Source organism: Electrona antarctica, assembly GCF_951216825.1.
Source record: "Electrona antarctica genome assembly, chromosome: 11".
NCBI classification, from domain to species: domain Eukaryota; kingdom Metazoa; phylum Chordata; class Actinopteri; order Myctophiformes; family Myctophidae; genus Electrona; species Electrona antarctica.
Window position 1 is genome coordinate 11,273,652 of NC_136792.1, and position 19,524 is coordinate 11,293,175.

At 41.2% G+C, this 19,524-nt stretch overlaps 1 long non-coding RNA gene across 1 annotated transcript; it reads right to left on the reverse strand.

Annotated features, from left to right (window-relative positions):
* Positions 1-276: 276 nt before the first annotated feature.
* On the reverse strand, positions 277-1,138 carry LOC306931877. Its single transcript, XR_013791080.1, has 4 exons — positions 1,062-1,138; positions 876-979; positions 667-760; positions 277-478 (listed from the first exon to the last, which is right to left on the reverse strand). It is a non-coding gene; the product is annotated as an uncharacterized lncRNA (long non-coding RNA).
* Positions 1,139-19,524: the final 18,386 nt, after the last annotated feature.

Here is a 19,524-nt window from a genome sequence, read left to right on the forward strand (position 1 = left end):
CCATTAGGAGAGATAACAGGTGTTGATCAATTCAATTTCTTCTACATTCTTTAATTGTGCGTGGACCCACTGTTATCGGGTGGGGTCCACAAAATAATTAAGATGTATATTTTTTTCTGGTAGAAGTGAACCGTTTTAGAAAATAACATGAAATAATTTTCTATTTCTTGTTAGGTCCAGGAAGAGATGGACGTGGGGCTAACACAGGTATGTGAATTTACAAAACTCTCATCCATATGTAACCCCGCTAATAAATATTGAGAAAGGACCAACGAGTATGGTACAAAATAGCAAAATGTTTTATTCAATAGAAAGAGATTTACAAAAGACTTGCATATAAAATGTTTAAAAGTGTTTGAGATTGGACTAGCAATGGGAGAATGGTTATAAAACAAAATACAAATCATAACAAATCAAACAACAAAGGGAAAGAGGAACAGCGTTCCGTATGGGTGCCGCTTGTTCCTCAATCATGGACCTACAGTACAATCAAAACAAAACACAGTTCAATTATACAATCCAAAACAAAGCACATGGTTCACTATGACCATTACAAAATACCACACAAGGAATAATAAAAAGATAACACATCGATGCACCACCATACCATCTATAAAATGTCACAGGCAATATAACTAAATGTAGGGGAATCAATGATTGCTTTACCAGATAACGCTCAATGGCTACCCATGCAGTCCCCTCAATGGCTACATGCACACAGCTATACACAGGTAGAATAGGCCCCAGTCTCCACCTGTAGCTGTGGTAACAACGACATAGGTTACACAATACACATCAAATGCAACAGCATATATAACATAACAACCCACTTTTTGCTCAGCTTTGCAGCAAACATATTGTATAATAATACTCACATTGCTCCAGTTTAACTACATGTTACTTGGAAGGCCACACCCCAAACATTTCAGGACAGGTAAACATGCATCCTCACGACAACAGCACCAAAAGTGGCACAGACCTGACAATATAAAAACACTCATTGTAGACCATACAAGATAACAGTAAAAATGAAGATACTAAATCAATAAAAAAAGGCTTACCAATTGACAGGTAGGCACTCAACATCACCTGTCTCAACAACATGCTACCAGCAATGTTGTGAGGCCCCACATATTTCAGACCTGCTACTTGCCTGTTCAGAAAGGCTTTAAATACCCTAGTCACTTTGTCAATTTACCTCTGCCTCCCTCTAGGGGCTACACATGATTCATACAAATATATTTTCTTCAATGGAAATAGTTGGCAGTACCCATGTATGAGGTAGGCTATTATTACTTGCACAAGCAGAGCGTGCAAGCTAGTGTTGTGGTCGGCTGGACCAGAAGTGGTATGTATACTGGTAGGTGGGGTAGGTATATTCTATAACTTATAATTGGCTGTCGATGGTGTCAGATTACATACACATACATACAATACCTTTTGCCCACCCGACATTGAAAATAGTAAAAAAGGAAAAGAAGTTTAGGGATAAGAGTCAGGCACTGATGGAAATAGGGACCATAATGTTACATGAAAGTAAACGTTACATGTTGTAAAGTGTGTTCTGTTGTCTTGCGTTCCCCCCTCCCAGCCCAGTCCAGCAGCAGGCTCACATCTTTCTCTCAGAGATGGCTATCGCCCACGTGGCCACTGAGTACGTGTTTAGCGACTTCCTGCTGAAAGAGCCCAACCAGTAGCGCTACCGGAACGTGCGCACAGAACTGGCCGTGGACATGATGGTGACGTGCGTGGCTGTGGGCCTTCCTCTGCTCCTCATCTCTCTGGCCTTCGCTCAGGAGGTGTCTGTGGGTGAGTTGGAGGTGTCTGTGGGTGGGTGTCTGTGGGTGAGTTGGAGATGTCTGTGTGTGTGTGTAAAACACTGTGAGTAACTGATTATAAAACATTACAGAACACTCATTCAGAACACATTTGCGGAAACCGCAGGAGTTGCTGGAGTCACTGTTGCACACCCCCAAAAAATCAAATTGTATTCATTTTAATGTTTTCTAATTTTAAGTAAAGAACACACATTTACAGAAATGTCACCAGTTTCTTAACTTGTGATCGTTACCACAATCAGGTTACAACTGGTATGTTGCACTGGGCGAGCTATATATTACTGCCTGGGAGATTTTTTTTTAAAAAGACTCATGTCCAAACAATAGCTCATCAGTTTAAAATGATTTACTTCTCTTCAGTGCACCAAATATTACAATTCAACTTTCAATAAATATGTAATACATATGTGCCAAGGAATTAAGTTAAACAATGAGAAAAATGTAATTAACTATTAATTAAAACTATGGGGCCTATCTTGCGTGCCATATACCTTCTTCCATTTCTTTGCCATTGTTTACTATTTTGAAGAAAAAAGAAATCAGACCAGCCTGAAGCGAGTGGTGCAACAGCACCCCCTATTGGTACTCTAAACATAGACACATAGTCACATAGTCCCATAGGGACAAAGCTGTTCCTTGGAGTGGTTGCACCACTCAAACATTGTTGAAATTGTTCAACTAGCCACTTTAAAAGCTATTAAAAAAAAGATTTTAATTAAAAAAAAGAAGTTTAGGGATAAGGGTAAGGTGCAAGATATCGCCCTGTATCTCTCCTAGCTCACCCTAACCCCCACAGTCATCTCTCCCAGCTCACCCTAACCCCCACGGTCAAACCGTGAGCAGGTTACTTATATCCGCTGCAGGATGGCCACACCCACAAAGACACTCCCACCAATCGAGTGCCAACCAATGTGGTGCCTCCATCCATCACATATCAATCATCCAATCCAGTGCACAAATACAAAATAAATAAACCATGTTTGGCTCATCCTACACAGAGATTACAACATCTCTCAACTAGCAAAAAGTAACTGATGATAAATAAGAGGGTATGCACATGTATAAAGTGAGTGGCAAATCGAGTGCCGAAGTGAGTTTAATGTCGTTTAACGTCGTTTAATGCAATCAGATAGGACTTTTCTGTTTGGATGTATGGGGCTGTCAAGTGTCAAGGCCAGAAAGTAGTTTTTTTGCCACTCAGTACGCGTTCCCGCATAACTTCCGCGTATAATGATGATGTCACGTGCATACCCCTCTATAACATTACAGATACAAAATGTATTAAACTGCTAAAAAAGACAAATATATTTGGGGTCTCATTAACTTAAATTAAATTAAAGTGTAGGTCACACACACAAAATAAGGTCTTTAACCTCAATGTGACTCCCCTGCAGTGATGGAAAATGTACTAAATTATTTTACTTGAGTTAAAAGTATCAATACTGCAATGTGGAAACACTCTGTTAAAAGTCCTGAATTGAAAATATAGGACCACTTCACCACTTTTCAACCTATCTTCATATAATAGGTCCTGGCTCATATCACTAATAATCATGATAAAAGGACATCTTTTTTTTCTACTCAGTCTGTCATAGGAGGGCTGTGGGCATTTCAGAAACCTGTCCACCAGTGACATCATCGTTAGGCAGATTCTTTTTGAAAGAAGATTTTTTTTTTTGCAAAAATGTTTAGATTTGTATTATCGTGAGAATGATGGCTTCCATTTTCGCATTGCAACTTTTCAGGACTAGAAAGCCTGCAGTTTCTATTAGCTTCATCCTCATCGATGATCACTGGTGGTCGGGTTTCTGAACTGCCCACAGCCCTCCTATGAGACACAGACTGAGTAGGGAAAATTGTGTGCGATTTTAGCATGAACATTAGTGAGGACCTATTATATGAAGATAGGTTGAAAAGTGGTGAAGTCGTTCTTATATTATGTTTTGTAATAATTTAAATCTACAAAGTAACTGTAGAACTAAAGTTTTCAAATACATGTAGTAGAGTAAAAGTACAATATTTGGAGTAGAAGTAAAAGTAGCCTACTGGAAATTATACTCAAGTAAAGAATACAAATACCTCAAGATTGTAATCAAGTGCAGTACTTAAGTGAATGTACTTAGTTACTTTCCACCACTGGGCCCCTGCTTAAAGGTATATTCAGTGATTTGACTTATTTCAAATATCACTTGTTTTTTATTTTTTTCTGGATAATCCTCCCTACTATAGAGTGTGCTGACCATATAAGGAGTTCCTCCCTGTCCCCAGTGAGCCCCTGGGGTCAAAAAACCCTAGTTTCAGTTTTGGTGAACGACCCATGCAGCTAAATGATAGTTAGGAACCAAATGGACCCTTGTGTCTGTAATTTAGAGATTGTACAAATGGAACCATTTGTACACACTTTTATAATTCAAATGTTTATTTATTTTCCAAAATGGTACATAGGCCTAACAGTTTAGTACAATACAATGCAGCAGCAGCAAAAAAAACAGCCAGTCCAAGAAACAAATTATTTCTTGGTTTTTATTTTTCTTCTTTTGTTGTTTTAAGATTCATATACATCCAAAACTTGTACACTCAGTTAAATTAACTTCATCATCATAACCTTTATTTAAGCTCAGAGTACAATTGAGGGACACGCACTCATTTTCAATGTAGACGAAATACAAAACACAAAATCAACAATCAGCAATATACATTAAATACAGCAATATCAAATATATGAATTGTAAAAAGTATTCAAAACTAAAATAACTATAATAAATAGATGAGAATTAATTAAAACCGTTACATTGTTGAACAAAAGTGCTAGAAATCATTTCCCTGAATTGACCTAGGGAAGGCAGTAATCTGATTTTTAGGGACTTCTGGAGTTCGTTCCAATCAAATGGAGCACTGACAGAGAAAGCTGCTTTACACCTAGCTCTGAGTTAGCAAATGGAACCTTGAGGGTCAGGAAGTCACTCGAGCGGGTCTCATACAGACTTGGATTCTGATCCAACATAGAGCAAATGTCAGAGGGGACCATTCCTGAGATGGCTTTGAAAATAAACATATACCAGTGCTTGTCCCGCCTCTCGGACAGAGAGGACAAGCCTGCGTTCTCATAGAGTTTACAGTGATGGGTACCATATAGCTGTCACCAGTGACCCATCTTAGGGCAGAATGGTAAACCGTATCGAGGTGCTTTAAAGTGGATGGTGCAGCAATCCTGTAAATCATGTCCCCATAGTCCAGAACTGAGAGAGATGTGGCTTCAATGATTGTTTTTTTACAGGATGCCGGAAAACATGCTTTGTTCCTATAGAGAAAACCTTTTTTTTTGTCTCAGTTTGGTGAATAGATTTTCAATGTGGATTGTGGAATTTAAATGACAATTTCTCATCCAGCCAGATGCCAAGGTACTTGTATTCTGAGACTCTTTCAATTGTAGAGCCATTGGAAGATATTAAGATTACGTTTTCTGGTCTGGTGGTTCTAGCCCTGGTGAAAAGCATGAACTTAGTTTTGCTTGTATTTAGAACAAGCCTGAGCTCAACCAGGGCATCTTGGAGAGTATTGAATGCAAGCTGCAGCTTACTGGTGGCAAGCTGGGCTGTGTCAGCAACACAATATAAGACTGTGTCGTCTGCATAAAGGTGGGCATGACAGTAATTTAAAGCCGAAATAATGTTATTAATATATATTGTGAAGAGCACAGGACCTAAGATTGAGCCCTGGGGGACCCCCATGGAGACTGGACGAAACTCAGATTGGGTGCTCCCGGACTTCACTGATTGATGGTTGTCATTACTATGACACCATTCAGAAGATGTTTTACTGAAACCAAAATTGTGCAATTTTTGTAAGAGCATGGTGAGATGTACAGTGTCGAACGCTTTCGATAAGTCCACAAAGAGGGCGGCGCAATGTAATTTGTTGTCCAAAACAGTTAAAATGTTGTTTGTAACTAGAGTGACAGCAGTTATGATGCGAAGCTTGCGTAGCTAATTCAGGCAGGCAACTCATGAGCACGCCTACCTGATCAGGTGACTAGTGTCATGCACTCTTTACCTGATCAGTGTGGCTATTTAAATCTGCCCACATTCCTGGCTTGGTTGAGCTATTTCTAGTATTGAGGTGATGAGTGGAAAGAGGGGGTCCTGTGACCAGCTTCTGCGAATTGCAAATTAAAAGCAGAGCAAATTTACACAGGGTCTGAGATTAAGCTATTATTATTGTCGTTAACTTGATGAGGTAGCTAGCTTAGAAGAGTTATTATTAAGGGAGTTAACTGCTTTCCAGAATTGTACGGAGTTTCCCTGCGAGCATGTAATTACATTTAAATAATAATCTGATGTGGCCTTTCTAAAACAGGAGGTGCATTTGTTTCTTATTTGTCGAAAGCAAGCCCAATTAGCTGGGTTTCCAGAGCACCTAGCAAGAGACCAGGCTCTGTTCCTTTCATTAAATAATGCTGCTAATGCAGGAGAAAACCAAGGGGTGATTTATCCTTGATTTTCATTTTCTTTCTCCGTGGATTTGACCAGATGGATATACTAAGCTCTTCATTTCTGACTTCTGACCTGCCTCTCGTTCAAAATAGATCAACAACAGCTGGAACGAGTGTAATCAAATCAACTATCTTTCCTCCAGGAAGACAGTAGGACACGGCACCAGGGAGAATCAAATTCCTAAGCAAACTGTCGCCCACCACTAAAATATCTGCCTTGCAGTTGTGCTGGGTTTGTTAAAAGATACCAGCTTCTTAGAGAATAGGCGGCGGGTATGTAAGGCTTCCCAAAAATGTTGCTGGGTATTTTTTAAATATATATAATATATGTGCGCAGCATTATATAGAAGGCTATTGTGTGTGTGTGTGTGTGTGTGTGTGTGTGTGTGTGTGTGTGTGTGTGTGTGTGTGTGTGTGTGTGTGTGTGTGTGTGTTGTCGCTGCCCCCTGGTGATCGCTGATCGGGTCATATGATTGGCTACTTGGTAGCCTTTCTGTAAACCTCTTCCTTCCAGTCGCTTTGTAGCAAACAGTAGCGCACTGGTTTGTTTTGGAAAACAGCAAAACGCAAAATGGATATAGCCTACCTACGCCCTACGGTCTTTTTCAAGGCAAAGATAAAGTAATTCAGAACTAAGAAGAAGCTGTGAGTCGGCTCGGCTGTCAGCACTCAGCAGCACCACCAGTGACCGCAGCAACACTGACACGTTCAGCGGAGTGGCTGCTGTCTGTGTGCCGTCTGTGAAGAGCTGCATGAGCCGGGAGGGGCAAGTCTCCACACTGACTCGAGACTTGAGAAAAAGACCCATATCGGCCAAAATATCCCAAAACAATGCCCGGGGAACTTTAATTAAAAGCTAAATGCAGTGTCTATAATTGGGTCAAGGGTGTTGCTTTCGTGAGCAATGGTGTACGAGATTGGTAATAAATTGGTCAAAGTAACTCATTTTTAGACCATCTGGGGGAAATAAATAAATGTGCGCGGCCTCGCTCCGCTCGGCCGCGAGAGTCCCCCCCCCCCCCCCCCCCCCACGCAATTCTAGCCTACCCAAAGGTAAAATCCACCCGCCACCTATGCCCGGTTAGCATTGGCACTGGAGGAGCTACCGTTAGCATTAGTAATAACATTAGCATTGGAGGCGCCTGGATTAGTATTGGCGATCGGGGGGTCTATCTCTATCAGAGAATCAGAAGTGAATGGAGCAGTTACAATGTCAGAGATTGGAGTGACTGGTACGTTTGTGGCCACCACAGGCTGCACGGAGGTGTCAATTTGGGGGTCCTTGACCTGAAAAAGGTGCATGTCGAAAACCCCACTGTATTATTAAAACCCATTCAGGACGGGAACCCCTGTTGGTGTTTCTAGCATTATGTTATACTTTAGCTATTGAAAAATAGCAGATCTACAAGCTGATCTACAAGCGTGACACAGAGTGCCGCGCTACAAGCTTGTAGATCTGCTATTTTTTTTAAATCGTGGAAATGTGGCGCAAATCATTGAATGTATATTCTTTCAGAGCTAATGTTTTTTAACTCAAATCAAAATAATTTCAGATTTAGAAGGCATTCGTAGAATCGTCCTCAGGTCTAAATGGGTTAAACTATCAACCTGCAGAGCAGAAGCGTCAGTGGTAAGATACTCAGGATGTGTGTGCTCAGCAGAGGGACGGTGCTGCCGGCGATAAGAGAGGTCTGAAACCTTGGGGGGTTCACCTGCAGAATGGGGTCCTGAGGGTTCAGCACGGAGATGTTGCCGTTGCAGAAGTCAGTATTGCAGCAGAAAGGTCCGGATAAGAACGTGGCCAGCGTGATCAGAGGGCTTAAGTACTGCAGCCACAGGTTCCTACCCTCGCACCATGACTGGGAGACGCAGCCGTGAGCGCGCTGGAGCCTCCCGTCCGGCACTATCACTACAGATTATTACACACACACACACACACACGTGTGGGCACACGCACGCACGCACGCACGCACGCACACACGCACACACACACACACACACACACACACACACACACACACACACACACACACACACACACACACACACACACCCATGCATGCACGCACGCACACACACACACACACACACACACACACACACACCCATGCATGCACGCACGCACACACACACAAAAAAGATTGTTTGACATTAGCACGTTTTTTTAATGCAAACTTCACACATTGCCAACACAGGTGTTTCAAATGTAGTCCTACACCTGCCATGTTGGGGACCAACAACAGGTGTTTCGAATGTAGTCCTACACCTGCCATGTTGTTGCCATGCTGTTGTTGTAACTGTTAGTTTTTTACTGTTGATGAGACCGAAGACAAATGTCCACACGTGGACAATAAATTAAACTAACTAACTAACTAACTAACTATCAGGGTGGCGCTTTCTAGACCAAGGATGGCTTCATTTTAGCTCGCTACCATTGACGCTATTTATTTAGCATCAAAGATGGACGCCCAAACAGGATGTGAGTCCAGCGTGTGCTACATTGAAAACGTCTCGGCGGGCTGCGGTTGGCTCTGCGTCCAGCAGGAGGCAGCATATGGGTTAAGACATTTTTTTTCCCTTTTTACCTCTATGATGATTTCCTGTTTTTGGCTATAAAGTATATTTATACGTCTCTAAATGTTATGATGAATTGAACACGGTGGGCCCTATATTGTAAACAAGTGTAATGCTTTAGATAGCAGTTTATGTAGATTTATAGCATTTTATGTAAACATAGCACTATATAGTATATATATGCATAGTTTAATTATATAGATGTTCCACTGTTACGTTCTTAGCTTATGTATGATTCACAATAACTAGTTTGTATGTATATGATGTATTGCCATGCTTTTCTTTTGTTCATGCTTAATGTAAATCGCTCTGGATTAAGAGTGTCTGCTAAATCCCTAAACTATAAATTGTTTATGGTGTCGTCCACAGTTAACAGTTTTTGTATTGAGTTGTGCTTGAAATGTACTGTAATTCTGCAAAACTGTTAATAAATACTTCAATCAATCAATCAATCAATCAAACTCATGTAGATATCATATCTGGTACATGAAGTGTAAAATGTTAGGACTCACCTGTTGTGTTAACACACATCGTCCTCCGTCCTCTGCAGACGTTTATTCTGTGACATACGAGGTCAAAAGGTGAAATGCAGGTGAAGCACTTCAAACCGTTTACTTGAAGTGTAAACGGGATCTTAGGAACTGAAATTAAACGTGAAAATAAAACATAAATATAGTTTAGCATGTCATAGTGTTGCACGTTTAAAATGTACCCGAGCTTCACTTTAATTCCAAGTTTAGTTCAGGGATTGCCTGGCAGTTGGTATTTGGTAACTTGCAAAATGACTGCATTTTTTAGGTGAAGAATAATTATTGGCAAACAGTGTTTTTCAAAAGCTTAAAACTTATTTAAAGATCAATATATATGTGTCCTACAGTCATATATATATATGTTTTTTTTTTAAACAGCATAGCCTAGTCATCAAAAATGATGTGTAGTCAGAAATTAATTAAATCGTATATAGGTTTATAAAATAACCTAAACTGTCACATGATTTAAATTAAATCCCAATTTGATCAAACAAAATATAATGATTAAAAAGCTAAGATGAACATGAATTCAAAGTGGAATCTATACCCATAGACGTACTTTTAGTACAATTGACTGATCACAATTGATAACATTGGTATGAAGATATGAGAATTTTACAAAACACTAGCGGTTTTAGTGGGGCTAGCCACTCCTATAGACCGATTCAGAAACGGGTCTCATGGTCGCAGGCAACGTATTTCCTGTAGGCGGAGATGACATATCTGCGGTTTCCCCGCACCTCCTTCTACTACAGTGAATGGAAAAGTGACTGATGTTAGTCTGCCTCAAACATTACTCTTTTACCTGCTTTTTACTAACACTAACATTACAAAGATGCCCAGAACATCAGGATGAACCTGTGTAGTTTATAGCTGCTCCAACAGTAGTGGCAACATTAAAATAAATAAATAAACGGAATGTCAAAATATCTACCGCGGTGGCTGAGACCAGAGCCATATACTGTAGTAATGGTTGAGACAAAGCAGTGAAAGGTCCTGAAAGATACATAACGTCAGACTTACCCAATACCCAATCTTTCTGTTTTAGGAACACAAGGCTGCTGTACTTTATACCTCATACTAAGCGTTCAAGTATGAGGTGTAAAGTACAGCAGCCTTGTGAGACCCGTTTCTGAATCGGTCTATAGAAAGCTATGTGTGTCCCTGGCTGGCTGTGTCTCATGTGTCTGGCTGTCCGTCCAAGTACGGAAATAGCGTTTGTTGTCCACCAAGTGTCACTGTTGCGCATCCTAACACACACACACACACACACACACACACACACACACACACACACACACACACACACACACACACACACACACACACACACACACACACACACACACACACACACACACAGGCCAGGGAGGAGGGCTTGTACAGTACAGTCCAGTACAGTACAACAGCACGAGTACAGTACAGCACCACTCACTCCAGACTGGTCTGATTTTTTTATTCCAAACTTATTAGAATGATAAAATACATATTGTGGTAAGTATTTGACGTACCTGGAAAGAACATAGAGTTACAGCCCGAGGTATTGCAACACATCGCTGTTAACTGGCCGTTTCCTGGACCAACGTTTGTGTGAAGAGTCGGGATTGGAACATTCATTGTATTGTTTCCACACCTAAAGATGGGAATACACAGCCTGCGGATGATCCTCGGACCCACCGTCGCTACGGAAAAAAATACAAAAAATAAAACCACAAAATAATTATCTTGAAGGAAACGTCAGAAATCGTATTGTTTGAAGCAAATAAGTAGCAGAAAGAAAGAAAGTTGTACGTTACACTCCACAGAGCCCGATAGGCAGACCTCATCGCCGGTGCAGTTCTTTAGCTCCACGACGGCGCATTGAGCGTCTGTGTTATCGGCGCACGTCCAACACTGCAGGTCTGTGACAGCTTCAGCTGAGTTAAGGAAAATATAGAGAGATTCATTATACCGGTGGTTCCCGAACCTTTTCATGTTAAGGACCCCCAAATTGACAATAATTCGCCCGCGGACCTCCCTTTGAAAATATATGCCATTGCCAGGGGACCCCCCAATAATAAGAGAAGATTTGTATGGCTCTAGCAGAGATTCTCAACCCGTTATAATTTCAAGGACCCCCAGTTTGACATGCATTAGGCTACAGACCCCCCATTTAATGGCATTTATAATATCTGGGACCCCCAATTTATATTGTAAAATCAATGTTTAATAATTTAACTCTGTGTACACTGAGAGTGTGTACACTGAGAGTGTACACATGAGAGTGTACACATGGAACCAAATGGACCCGTGGATTTGCGCCCTCTACCGATATTGATGTCAGACTTCGGTGCTCTATTCTGATTTAGTCTCAGTCTTCGTCTTTTGAATAACACACCATTTAGTTTTATAAACTTATTTTAGTCATCTGAAATTGCAATGTTTAGTCTCATTCTAGTCTCAGTCAGCTAAATATCAAAATTAAGATTTTAATATTTAGTCGACTAAGACTAGAATATTAAGACTAGTGTTAATTTTGATACTGACACTGTTCATTTCGACAGAAATGATTTAGTCTTAGTCTAATTTGAATAACACCATTTAGTTTGACTATAGTTTAGTCATCTGAAATTCTTTAGTCTAACAGTCTAGACTTAGTCGACTAAATATCTAAATCTTGTAGTCTTAGTCAACAGAATTAACACTGTAAAGTGGTTAAGATGTCAGACTTACCTCCAATTTTAGTCTCGGTTGTAGTTGTAGTGTTGATTCCGTCGACTAAAACCATGATGAAAAATGTTCGTCAGCTACCTTTTCTCACTGATGAAAACTAAATGAAAACAGTCAACAGAATTAACACTGTAAAGTGGTTAAGATGTCAGACTTACCTCCAATTTTAGTCTCGGTTGTAGTTGTAGTGTTGATTGTAGTGTTGATTGTAGTGTTGATTCCGTCGACTAAAACCATGATGAAAAATGGTCGTCAACTACCTTTTCTCACTGATGAAAACTAAATAAAAAATAAGCTTCCATGACTAAAACTAACATATATTGAATTTTTTGTTGACAAATAAAAACTTGACTAAAATGTTAGGGAGGGACTATAGTGGACAAGAGATCCAGTAGAACTAAAAGTCATTTTATTCCTTGCTGCTTGCTGAAATTAGCAGATCTACAAGCTCACAACGTGTCATGCTGCGACGCGTTGTGACCTTGTAGATCTGCGATGTTCAGCACGCAACCAAGTGCATGCTCAATCTTTTAGTCTTACTCAACAGAATTAACACTGTAAAGTGGTTAAAATGTCGGACCTACTCGCAGCATAAGTCGTTATTAAATTTGTTGTAGTTGTAGTGTTGATTTCGTCGACTAAAACCATGATCGTTGACTACCTTCTCTCACTGACGAAAACTAAATGAAAACTAAATAAAAAAATAGCTTCCATTACTAAAACTAAGACTAACATGTTGACAATTTTGTCGACAAATAAAAACTTGACTACAATGTTAGGGAGCGACTATAGTGGACAAGGGATCCAGTAGAACTAAAAGACGAGTCATTTTATAACTTGCTGAAAATAGCAGATCTACAAGCTCACAACGTGAGACGCTGCGACGCATTGTGAGCTTGTAGATCTGCTATTTTCAGCACGGAAGTGCATGCTAAAAGGTACCACCAAAATACTGGGGATGTCCTGATCACGTTTTTTTGGCTCGTGATCCGATTCCTGATTTTGAGTACCTGCCGATACCAATTTTTCTCGATCCGATATTTATATTTTTATAGAACATGTTCATGCCATATCACAATAGTAGGCTACAATATCCCAAATCACAGACAATATCCAGTGTAATATCAATATATGGATATAATATTGATACTAGGCATGTCCCGATCACGTGTTTTTTTGCTCCCGATCCGATTCTGATCATTTGAAATTGACGTGATCGGCCCCGATTTCTGATCACGTGATCAGACCGGGACATCCCTACAAAATAGGCCTACATTTTAGTCGACCAAATCAACTGTAGATTTAGTCAACTGAAACTAGACCAACGCTAAAACATTTCAGATGACTGAGATGTGACAAAAACTAAATGTAAATCTCATTCCAAAGACTAAAACGCTATAAACAATTAGCTGTCACAATCAACACTATAGCGAGTTTGACTTGCCTGCATAGAGGATGCTCCACGTTACACACACAGTCCAAATCAGCTTCATGGTGGTGAGTAATGAGAAAATGTGTGTGAGTGTGTAAATAACGTCAGCTAATGGCCTTAAATACCGTCAGCTAATGGGGCTTGTACTGGTGAGGAAATAATGTTACGTGTTTGGAGAAAAAAACATTGGGCATTTTCCAAAGACAACTGAGAGCACAAATTGCTGTCATTTGCCAATGACAACAATGTGTACTCTGCTCAAAAATACAAAAGTATTGGCATCGAAATGTACTTAAGGTACACAAAGTAAAAGTAGTCATTCTGCGGAATGTGTCATTTCAAGTTATCAAATGTATACAAACTTTTGAAAATAGCCAAAGTTTAAATAGGGCTGAAGTGGTTAATGTATGTGTTGTAATAATAATAATAATCTACAAAGTAACTAGTACCTCATGTGTTTTCAAATAATTGTAGTGGAATAAAACACTATATTTCCCCCTGAAATGCAGTGGAGTAGAAGTAAAAGTACTGGAAATTGGGAAAGTAAATACCTCAAAATTGTTATACAAGGGTTGAGTTCCTTGACCTAATATGGTCACCTACGTTTCCATTTTCAACAGGAATGGAGATGAGCCCCTTTTTTTGTTCTTTTCTTCTCAAAAATCCACAAATGGCAGCAAACCGCTCGATTCCCATCGGTAGAATAACCAATTTAGGACTGAGGCCAGATACCACAAAATGATAAATCCTGACAAACCTCATGTTTCCATGTCAGTGGTGCTCAAACTATTTCATGTCAAGAAGGAGCCCCAGAATTAGATGTACTAGAACTCGAGCGTCTCACTCTAGCGCCACGCCATCCAGGTGGCCAGATGTCCGGATGGACAGTCATCCAGGTGGCCAGATGTCCGGGTGGCCAGATGTCTGGGTGGCCAGTCATCCAGGTGGCCAGTCATCCAGGTGGCCAGTCATCCAGGTGGCCAGATGTCCGGGTGGCCAGTCATCCAGGTGGCCAGATGTCCAGGTGGCCAGATGTCCGGATGGACAGTCATCCAGGTGGCCAGTCATCCAGGTGGCCAGATGTCCGGGTGGCCAGTCATCCAGGTGGCCAGTCATCCAGGTGGCCAGATGTCCGGATGGCCAGATGTCCGGGTGGCCAGTCATCCAGGTGGCCAGTTGTCCGGGTGGCCAGTCATCCAGGTGGCCAGTTGTCCGGGTGGCCAGTCGTCCAGGTGGCCAGTTGTCCGGGTGGCCAGTTGTCTGGGTGGCCAGTCATCCAGGTGGTCAGTTGTCCGGGTGACCAGTCATCCAGGTGGCCAGTTGTCCGGGTGGCCAGTCATCCAGGTGGCCAGTTGTCCGGGTGGCCAGTCATCCAGGTGGCCAGTTGTCCGGGTGGCCAGTTGTCCGGGTGGCCAGTCATCCAGGTGGTGGCCAGTTGTGTGGGTGGCCAGTCATTCAGGTGGCCAGTTGTCCGGGTGGCCAGTCATCCAGGTGGTCAGTTGTCCGGGTGGCCAGTCATCCAGGTGGCCAGTCATCCAGGTGGCCAGATGTCCGGGTGGCCAGTTGTCCGGGTGGCCAGTCATCCAGATGTGCGGGTGGCCAGTCATCCAGGTGGCCAGATGTGCGGGTGGCCAGTCATTCAGGTGGCCAGTTGGTGGCCACTCGTCCAGGTGCCCAGGTGGCCACGTGTTCAGGGTGCCCACTTGTTCTGTCAGACTATTTGGTGTGCCATGCTGTACTGTACCATACTGTAACGTAACATACTGTACAATAATGTGCCGTACTGTACCATACTGTACTGTATGGAACTGTACCGTACTGTACCGTGGTGTTCTGTACTGTACCATACTGTACTGTACCGTGCTGTTATGTACTGTACCGTACCGTACCGTACCGTACCGTACCGTGCTGTACCGTACTGTACTGTACTGTACTGTACTGTACTGTACTGTACTGTACTGTACTGTACTGTACTGTAGTGTGCTGTACCGTACTGTGCTGTACGTACTGTGCTGTATTGTAGTGTAACAGACTGCTGTGTGTGTGTGTATGTAGAGTAAATATGTCAGTTGCAGTGATGCAATGTAGTCTTAGAATTCTGTACATTAGAATTAGAATTCCGGTGGCATGTAGTTTTATTTTTCTGCATGGAGAGATGTGTGCTAACGGAGTGGTGTGGCAGGAGAAGCGGAACAGATAAACGGCCATGTGCTTGTGTAGAATGATTTGGCCGCCGACCCCCATCTGAAAGACTATATAGATAAGATTTGCGACACATTTTCACGATAAAAAAAAATGCAGTAGATCTGCTATTTTTCAATAGCTAAAGCATGACATAATGCTTAAAAATCACACCTGTGTGAAGTGAGGGGCACTAATATATTACAGTCTAACTCATGTTGATATGGTGATTTAATGGTGATGTAAAACAATAAAATTATCTTTATTGTTAATGGCATTTAATGTTTGTGTTAAAGGACAAGATGATGTAAATTTTCCCTTCATTGTCAATGGCGTTTATAAAAACAAACATTGAACTAAATACAAACATTAAACCTGTATCCGACTAGTCATTGGTCCGAAACACGACAACCCACCTCAAACCCTAACCTAACCATAACCGCAAGCACGGGAGCAGGCGCTAGTCTGAGGTGCGGACGCATGTCGAACCAATGCTCCGTCGGACCATAGTATGCCTCCCGATAAAAGGTGCGGCGCGGTGTGTGATCGTGACCTTACAGTCTGACGTTGATTTTGGGTGCGTTCGGAAATGCGCCCTGAACGCACTGGTGTGCTCTCTTGTCGTTCGAAAATCCAGTGCGCTGCGCACCGGGTGTGCCGAGTGCCCGCACTGAGCGACCCTACCCTGAAGCTGGGGTTGTCCAGTGTTGGCGGTGTGAATGCGTCACAGCTGTGGTCGTTCGTAAATAAGGCACACTGTGACGTCACCGCCCACCACACTCAACAAACTGACCACATTCCCGGTGCGCATTTCCGAACGCACCCTTGGTGAAGTCGCCTTCCAAAACCAACTACGGAGGAATGGACGGGAGAGAGACGTCTAGTGATAAAAGCTTGCAAAAATAAAGGTTGCAGCACATGAAAACATTGCATGATAGGCCCTAACGCAGTGATGTGGGGAAAGCCCGGGTTAGAGAAAACATACAACATGGACAGATTTATGTAATCCTCATTTCAACAGCACTAGTGACAACGGTGAATTTGCAATATAGGAATATGAAACATGGTCTTCCAGAAGGTTCAGTAGGCCTAACTCAGGGGTGCCCAAAGGGTAGATTGCGATCTACCAGTAGATCACAAAGGCTGTGCAGGTATAGACCACATGACATGGTCCTAAAAATATATAATGTTTGGCATCTGACACATGAATTAAAGGACAACTTTAGTTTTTTTTCAACCAAGGTTCATGTTTTAGGTTGTTATTAGAGAAAGTAAAAGATGAGTGTTCGTCTTTCGGGATTTTAGCTGTTCTTGACAGGGGGCATTCGAGCATGGGGCTAAATATGTATTTTACATTTTATAGCGATTTCTTTTTTTATTATTTACTATAGTCCTACCAGATCCCAGGAAATTACATCTGGCCACAAAAGATCACTGAATGTGAAGGGGGTGACAAACTGACCTGTTGAGCCATACAACACAGTATGGCCGCCCCCTATAGTACCCCCCTTCACATTCAGTAGATCCTGTGATATTTTGTGGCCAGATGTAATTTCCTGGGGTCTAGTAGGACTATAGTAAATAAAATAAAAATACATTGCTATAAAATTGTGTAAGAAAATACATATTTAGCCCCATGTTCGAATGCCCCCGCCCCCTGTCAAAAATAGCTAAAATCGCTAAAACGAAAGAAAGCAGCAAATTAATCTTATACTTTCTCTAATAAAAACCTAAAACATGAACCTTGGTTGAAAAAAACTAAAGTTGTCCTTTAAGGTGACTTGATTGATTGACATCAAAATAGTCTGTCAGCTTAAAGGGATAGTTTAGATTTTTTAACTTAAGCTGTATGAAATACTTGCCATTAATATAGTGGTTGCAACTGTATTAATTGATTTCCCGAGTCCCGTGGTGGGAGTTCTGCTCTGGTTTTGGTAAAATATGAAGTAGTTCCGGTCATTTTGTGGGGGGCACAGGGGGCCACGCATTCAAAGTAAATTCATCCACAAAACGAACGTAATTTGTATTGTTGACCTATTTCTAAAATATTATTTAATATTATAAGTTTTTATTTTATTTTTTGTTAAAAGAAAAGGGGGGGAACAGGTTGAACAGCGGAACAGATACAAAATTCCAATACATCAAAAACAGTCGTCATAATAATAATAAATAAATAAAGCAAGACAGGTACTTTACCATTGGAAAAATAAAATTAAAAGAAAAGAAAATAAGTCAGAGATGTTGGCATGATTTAAGTTTTTCTAATGCTGTGGATAAGGTGTTAAGTGTGTTTTCTTGTGCCCCGTTGGATCGAGCTATAGAGAGTTCCAGAGCGAGTGTCTTCTACGTGGCATTGTCAGTGTCAACCCAATCGCTGAATCATCATTCAACAAGAAAATATTAGGCAAGAGGGGAATTCTAGTTCCCATTACCTCAGATAGTACTTCTGAAACTCTAGACCAAAAACGATTGACATCTGGACACTCCCACATCATGTGCATGTACGTCCCCAGTTTGTTATTGTTGCATAGGGTGCAAATGGGTGTCGTACAGAGCTAGAGTTGAAAACGTTTCCTTGGAGTCAAATAGAATCTCTGGACACATTTTAAATTCAACATTTGATATTTATAATTTCGTGATGAGAGAGAAATTCTTTTCCAATTGGTCGGCCGCTGCCAACTCTTTAAATCGACATTCCAGACTCCCATTGGCGGACATGTAGATTATCTTAACTTCTTATACAAATAAGATGCAAAGCCTTCAGATTTGCGAATCTTACTTATGTAATCAAAAAGTGGGTGAACAGGTAGAGCATTTCTCCACGGCACCTCATGTGCTCGAAGAACTGCTCTTAACTGTAAATATAAGAAGAAAGAGGTTGTTGGTAAACCATAGCTGTTCTTAAGGTCTTCAAATGATCTTAAACCCTCATTATTGAATATGTCAGAGAAAGTATGGATGCCACAACTGGACCAGGATGGAAAGACCAAGGGTTTGCGCTCTAAGCACAATGACATGTTTTAAAAAATTGGTATTGTATGCCATTTAACATTCCATTTTCCAATTTTTTCGGCTTGTTGCCATATATGAATAGAATGAGATATGATGGGACCAAATTTTGATTGGCAGTATTTGCTCGATATGCCACTGAACAGAACTTCATTAAATTTGTAGGGTGTGACTATACTGCGTTCCATCGCAAGCCATGGGATATTCTCTTCTTGGGAAAACCATTTCTCAAGTGAGCGGATGGCAAAAGAAATGTGATATAATTCTAAATTGGGCAATTCAAATCCACCTTGTTGTTTACTCTGGTAAAGAATTGTATTCTTCAGCCTTGGTCGTTCCCCCTTCCAAATTAATTTTGTAACCAGTCCCTGTATCTGGCTCCAGTAACGGGGAGGAGTAGGTAATGGGAACATACTTGATATGAAATTGACCCTTGGTAATACGTTCATATTTATAATGGATATTCGACTGCTTAATGATAATTTTTGATTGATCCATCTGTCTAGATCATTGCAAATGATAGGGGTCAAAGTTGAACGAAAGTTGCGCTAATATTTTAGAAATAGGTCCACAATACAAATTACGTTAGTTTTGTGAATTAATTTACTTTTACTGCGTGGCCCCAGTGCCCCCCCACAAAATGACCGGAACTACTTAATATTTCACCAAAACCAGAGCAGAACTCCCACCATGGGACTCGGGCAATCAATTAATACAGTTGCAACCACTATATTAATGGCAAGTATTTCATACAGCTAT